The sequence below is a fragment of the Sceloporus occidentalis genome, unplaced genomic scaffold (assembly GCF_023333645.1).
Source record: "Sceloporus occidentalis isolate IW3139 unplaced genomic scaffold, rSceOcc1.0.p SCAF_20, whole genome shotgun sequence".
NCBI classification, from domain to species: Eukaryota; Metazoa; Chordata; class Lepidosauria; order Squamata; family Phrynosomatidae; genus Sceloporus; species Sceloporus occidentalis.
Window position 1 is genome coordinate 9,956,127 of NW_028317000.1, and position 7,333 is coordinate 9,963,459.

Consider the following 7,333-nt stretch of genomic DNA (forward strand, 5'->3'; position numbering starts at 1 on the left):
GCGAGGAGGAGGAGGAGGAGGAAGAGAAGCAAAGGTTTGGAGATCAGATTGCAAGCGGTCTGAAATACAAAGAAGAGGCAAGGTTTGGAGATCAGTTTGCAAACGAAGGGAAAATGGGGTAATGCAAAGGAGAGGCAAGTTTTGGAGATGAGTTTGCAAACGAAGGGAAAATGGGGAAATGCAAAGAGGAGAAAGAAAAGTTTGGAGATAGGATTGAGAAGGGAATCACAATGGTGCCTCGCAGCTCTTTCAGCAAGCGCTGCCAAGGCACGGAGAGCGGGACATCAGGGCTACTTTTAAAAGGAGCTTTATGAGCATTATTACTGTTTGATGTTGTTGTTAACTGTCCTCCAGTCGATCTCAAACCATGGTAACTGTATTGACCCTTGTATAATTCGACCCCAGATTTTAGGGTCAATATTTGGGCATAAATTTCTCGACTTATAGTTGAGTATATACGGTACTTCACTCCCCACATAAATAAAAGAAGACCCTGACTCTTTCTCAGTCTCAAGCCTGCTATGGATGCCAGAACTGTAGCAACAACCACAAATATTGACTGACTAGTAAATTAAGCAAACATTTGTGGGTCCCTGTCCATCAGGCAGAATAGCAAGAGAACCACTATGTAGAGCAACTTCCTATTTAGGAATGAGACAGCAGCATACTACTCAGGGTTCATCTGCACTGTAGAAATAATACAGATTAGCACTACTTCGACTGCCATGGCTCCATCCTACAGAATCCTGTGATTTTTAGTTTTGTGATATCTTTAGCAGAGAAGGCTAAAGACCTTGTAAAACTTCAAATCCCAGGATTCCACAGGATGGAAATATAACAGACGGTGCCATGGATAAGTGGTGCAGCAGACAGATGTTGGGTTCAAATCCGCTTTGGTCTAACTTTCCACGGCAAAATGTTGCAAAGATAAATATGTTACAAATCCATTTGTGCCAGGCTGAGCTCCTTGGTACTTGGAAGCTTTCCAAAAACAATGAATTTCAGGAACCATCCATCATCTCCAGTTGGAGATGAGGAGACTGTACCTCAAGACATCTGGAAGCTTCTAAGGTAAGAAAAGCCTGATCGAAGAAGATATGGGCCCATCTGGAGTCTAGACAGTTTGCTCTACGCAAGCCACTGGAAAAGTGAGAAACGAATATAAAAAGTTCTGTTATGACAAGTGTACTGAATACCAACAATGCAAGGGTAGGTAACTGTGAAAGACGAGGGGGCCACATTAGCCCTCCCAGAAGACCTTGAAAGACTGCACCTTTTTTGCTGCCCAAAAACATTATTGGGGGGGGGGGCACATCTTTGGGCCTTTAAGAGCATTTCTGGATATTCTAAGATAAAAAATAAATAAATATATTAAAAATGTGAAGTTTCACTTTGTTCCTTGAGGGGGGCTTCAAACATATGGAAATGCCCTCTAGACCCTGCAGATATCACTTTTGGGCATTCGGGAACAAACCGTTTTTCAAAATTTCCAAACTTTTTTGGAGATTGTTATTTATTTATTGAATTAATACCCCGCTCTTCAGAAATGCCCTCTGTCATACCCTCCGAATAAGCCCCCTTCAAGTATGCTATTGCATTGAAGTCCTGCTTTTGAGTTTCACAAAGGCATCTAGTTGATCACTATGGGAACCAGGGATACCTTACTCTGATCTCCAACAGACAACTCTGCCACTGTGCTGTGGCAGTTCAGATGTTCAACTGGGACTTGGGAGACCCAGGGTCTGTTACTCATTTTGTTATGATACTCAACTGGATGGCCTTGGGCCAATCGTTTTTCTCAATGTGACATACTGTACAGGGATGTTGTAAGACTTAAGGGGAGGTAGAAATCCATGTATGTCGCCTTAGACTCACAGCAGCAAAAGTGGGGTATAAATGTAACTAAATATTAACTGAATGAATAACACTGTCTTTGTTGTCTTTCATTCAAACACTATGCACAATATCTCTGAATGTACTAGGAGGCAACCTGTCCAGACAAGTTTGTAATCTGATTTGATAGGGGACCGGTGTGGTATAGTGGTCTGAGAGCTGGACTAGGATACTAGGACACCCGGTTCGAATCCTAGCTCAACCATGAAAACCTACTGGACGATCTTGGGCAAGTCACATTCTCTCAGCCTCCCAGGATGTCAATGGCAAACTCTCACTGAACAAACTTGCAAACAAAACCCCATGATATCGCCTTAGGGTCACCATAAGTCAAAAATGACTTGGAGGCACACAATGATGAGAGAAAGAAAGGTGATGAAATGGAAGTATAAAATGAAGTTACACATACAGCGGGCCCTTGCTGAAGTTTTGAACCAGGACACACACACACACACACACACACCCCAAAATCTGTGGATTCTCAAGTTCCATTAAATACAATGGCATACTGAAATGCTCTTCCTTAAAGACATGGGAGTGCCACCACATCTGATAATACTGATGAGAAATCTGTAAGAGGCTACTGTCAGAACAGAATGCAGAGAAATAGAATGGTTCCAAATTGGCAAAGAGATCAGACAAGGGTGCAGTCTGTCAACCTGTATGCAGAAAATATAATAAGAGCAGGCTTAGACTTGGACAAAGGAGGAGTAAAAATAGGAGAAAGGAATATCAATTATCTAAGATACATGGATGATACCATATTACTAGCAAAAACACCACAGATTTGGACCAATTATTAAGAAAATAGTGCAAAGGCAGGCTTAATGCGGAACATAAAGAAAACAAAAATGACCACAGAAGAACTACATGCATTCAACCTAAACAATGAGGAAATAGAAGCAGTAAAAGAGTTTCCATACCTCTGATCAAACACTGATCAGAATGGTGAATGCAGTCAAAAAATCAGGAGGACTAGGAATGGGAAGGACTGCGATGAGACAAGACCCAGGAGCCCCGGATCCAGGACAAGACCCAGGAGTCCTGGTGGTGCAGTGTTTAAATGCCTGTACTGCAGCCATTCATTCACAATTCATAAGGTTGCAAGTTTCATCCCAGCAAAGGGGGCTCAGGGTCAAGTCAGCCTGGCATCCTTCCGAGGAGATCGCTAAAATGAGTCCCAAGCTTGTTGGGGACAATTAGTTTACACTTTGTAAACCACTTGATAAGCGGTATAGAAATGTACTTGCTATTGCTATTCTAAAGAATAAAGATATGCAACTGAACACCAAAGTTAGAATTGTCTAAGCCACTGTATTCCCCATAACCATGTATGGACATGAGAGCTGGAAAGTGAAAAAAGCAGATGAGAAGAAATCAAGTCATCTGAGATGCAGTGCTGGAGAAGAGTGCTGAGGATCCCATGGACAGCCAGAAATGGATCCTTGAACAGATTAAGTCTGAAATCTCCCTGGAAGCCAACTGAAGCTGTCATACTTTGGACCTCATGAGAAGGAATGACTCATTAGAAAAAAGAACAATAATAATGCTAGGAAAGGTGGAGGAAAATACTAGAAGAGGAAGACTGCATGCTAGAAAGCTGCTAGATGATATACTCTATTAGGGAGGTCATGGGTATGAAGTTATACGACTGAGCAAAGCAGTGGAGGACAGGGAGTCTTGGAGATGTCTCATCCACAGGGCTGCCATACATAAATCAGGGTCAGCTTGAACGCAGTTAACTACAACAAATATAAAATAGTAAAATCAAGGTTTCCTATTTTCAAGCCATGGATGGTTAAACTTGCAGATAAAGAACCTGTGGATATGAAGGGCTGACTGTACTCAAGTTTTGGTGCGTTTCAGAAACAAGAAGACCACGTGATTAAGCCAAAGTTGTACTGGACTGATGCCCAAGAAAGTTAACCATTTGTCAAAACACAGATCCAGATGAGTATCAGAGACTCTAACATTGTGACAGCAATCAAATAAAGCATCACATCTACCTCCACAAATCTGATTTTCACCCCCTCATCTGTAACTCTCAGTGCAGAGGTCTCTAGATGAGACACTGGCCTGTTACAGACTGCCAAAATAAAGCTGCTTCGGGTCTCTTTGGAGGTATGCTATTTAAATGATGCATGGGTCCTAAGAGTCCGGAGGTCGCACCAAAGCCACACTCCATTCCTAAGCACTGGAGTGCAGCTTTGGTGCAGCTTCCGGATTCTTAGGATGCATGTATCATTTAAACAGCATACCTCCAAAGAGACCCGAAGCAGCTTTATTTTGGCAGTCTGTAACAGGCCACTGTCTAGATCAATTTCTATCTTCTTTCAGGTCTTGTTATGGAACAGAGAAGGGTTGCTTTGGTGAATGATCTACACTGAAAACTGGACAGGCGGACTGTGTCTGAGTTGGTCCAGCTGGACCTCTTAGGTAAGCTGCTTTCTAAGGCACCTTGTTGGGATGAGACTTGGAGGCACTGTTTTACACTGTGTCTGTTCATTTCTAGAGGGTTGAACTCGGTGCTGAGGGGACTTTTGTTCAACCCCTTGGCCATGGGCCTCTTGGGTCCCTCAGGATCCAGTTCCATCCCCATTTCATTCAACATATACATGAAACTGGTAGGAAAGTTTACCAGAGTTTTGCGTTCTAGTGCCATAAGTGTGAGGATGACACCCAATTCTATTTTTCTTTCCACTTCAATCTATGGAAGCTGTCTTGGTTCTAAAACAACGCATACCGTCAGTAATGGACTGAGACTTAAATAAGAAAGATCAGGGAATAGGGATTCAGCCTGTACTGGATAGCTTACAACCTGCCTGAAGATGAAGGTTCACAGATTGAGCATACTTCTGGATTCCACCCTGAAAATGGACACTCAGACTTCAGAGGTCACCAGAAGTGCTTTTGCACAGTTAAGGCTTTTACACCAGCTGCACTCATTCTAGAGCTGTCAGATTTGACCACATTGATACATGCCTTATTACATCTTGTCTGGATTACTACAGCACTTTCTACGAGAGGCTGCCCTCAAAGAGTGTTTGGAAACGTTGCTCCATCCAAAGAGTAGTTGCCATACTGTTAAACGAGACTAGCTGCAGAGACAGGGAGAATACAACAGATTGCAACAACTCCAGGGGCTTCCAGTCTATTTCCAGGCACAATTCTAAGTACTAGTTGTGATCAACTGTACAGTATAAAGTCTTACATGGCTTAAGTCCAAGTCATATGAATACCGTGCAAGAAACCCATGTATCGACATATTCCAGGGAGGCCCTTTTCCCCATCCCAAGGCTTTCAGGGGTACATCTGGTGGAAGAGGGCCTTCTTGGTGGCTGTATCTAGGCTCTGGATATTCCTTTCTAGAGAGGCCATACTCAACATTAGGAGGAATGTCCTGACAGTAAGGGCAGTTCGAAAGTGGAACAAACTCCCTCGAAGTGTAGTGGAGTCTCCTTCCTTAGAGGTCTTCAAACAGAGTCTGGATGGCCATCTGTCAATGGGGATGCTTTGATTGTGAGTTCCTGCATGGCAGAATAAAGGGGTTGGAATGGATGGCCCTCCTTGGGGTCTCTTCCTACTCTATGATTCTATGCCCTCCTTGCTGTCCTTCTGATGACAGATAAGACTTCTTTTCATTTTGACAGGTCTTTGAGGACAGACTGATCATGGGGATAGGGTTTTCCATAGTGTGCTGTATAACCTGTTGTTTTTTCTTTAACGGTAATATTTTAGCCAGTTTTAATTTTGTTGATAGCTTAATTATACCGCTAACTTAATGGTACTTGTTTTAATTTCTGCAAACTGTCTTGAAGCAAAACGGTCAAGAAGCACTTCTGCCTTGTAAGAACCGATGGCCATCTCAAAAATAAAGTAGCATATGGGATTAATGTGGTCCATCGTGTGCACCGATCTTCTGCCATGTGTAAAAAATCTGGGAGGCAGCGAGAACGTGTGAGTTTCCCAATACTTGCACCCGCAACAAAACACATACAAGTGCATATGAGGAGATCATCATACGCTAGACTTTGCCTGTCCTACAAATGGAACACACTCTGCACAGAAAACGCAGCCTCTCTAAAGCGCCCCTTGTTGCCAAAGAAGTATTCTTCCTCTTGCATGCATCCATACGCATAGAAAGAACCGTCTCAGACGCGCCAAAGTACTGTCTCTGGAGACCAATGCTATCCATCGCAACTACAACTAGCCATGGAACGTGGGCCAGGCTGTCAAAGAGCCCGACTGCCACAAGGATGCAACTACTAGGATTCCCAATGCAAAGTTGAAGGCTTTCATGGCCAGCATTCGTAGGTTTTTTGGTGGGTTTTTAACAATAATAATAATAATAATAATAACAACAACACAGTACAGCACCTTCCCTAAAACATGAAGACCCTTCATACAGCGTAGCAATGTGTCTGGACACCAAACCTTACCCAGAGTCCTCTTGTGCGTGTGGCTATCAGCAACAAAACCTGGCTGAACAAGAGACCGGCTGCGTCTACACTGCGGGGACAATCTGGATTGGCACCAGCCTAACAGCCATGGCTCAGTGCTGTGGAATTCTGGGACTTGTACTGCGTGGTGCTCCGCTCTGGGGCCACCACACACTACAAGCCCCAGAATTCCACAGCACTGAGCCATCTCAGGTCCAAAACACACTGCAGAAACAATGCAGTTTGAGACAGCTTGAACTGCCTGGGCTCAGTGCTAGGGGATCCTGGGAAACGTAGTTTATGATGGCGCCAGAGCTCAATGTCTCACAGAATGACAGCTCCCAGGATTCCCTAGCCCTGAGCCAGGGCAGTTCAAGCCATCTCAAACCGGACTATTTCCACGCTGTGTCTTGGACCTCCTCAGTTAAACCGGTGTCGAACCGGATTGTTTCCCCACGGCGGACGCAGCCTCTGGACCCTCGCGAAGCAGCTGCCCAGGTTTGTTCTCCAGGGGGCCCGCAAGCCCTCCACGCCCGAGAGAGGCGCGCTCCACAGACCCTCCCTCCCTCCCTCCCTGCTGCAGGGCTGCTTCGCTGTCAGGAGCCTTGAGGCCCTCCTTGGCTCCCGTCCTCCGCCAGGGACCTGGGCCTCTCTGCCCAGCCGCGGCCTAGCTGTCACGGGCGGCCCTTCGCTCACCTCAGTGTCGCAGCGAGGCCCGTCCCGTGCCGCCTCATCCTCCAGGCCGCCGCCTCGGGGGCCGCAGCGGGACCGAGGCGCCCTCGGGGGCCTTCAGCCGCGGAGGACGGGCCGATCCTCCCACCGCGCTGCCTTGCCTTGCCTTGCCTTGCCTTGCCTTCTGGCGTCGCGCGGAAAGCGGCCGCGGATCCAAAATGGCGGCCGCCGTGAGGGAGGGAGGGAGGGAGGGAGGGAAAGAGGGCAGCCTCAGCAGCAGCAGCAGCAGCGGCGGCGCTCCTCTTCCAAGGCGCGCGGACGCCGAGCAA

General features: G+C 45.9%; 1 protein-coding gene across 1 annotated transcript in view; it reads right to left on the reverse strand.

Moving 5' to 3' along the window:
* ASH1L (ASH1 like histone lysine methyltransferase) overlaps positions 1 to 7,251 on the reverse strand; it is a 114,469-nt gene extending 107,218 nt beyond the window's left edge. The window contains exon 1 of the mRNA XM_089483263.1: positions 7,029 to 7,251. The gene's annotated coding sequence lies outside the window, so the exon portion shown is untranslated. The remainder of the gene's footprint in view (positions 1 to 7,028) is intronic.
* Positions 7,252 to 7,333: the final 82 nt, after the last annotated feature.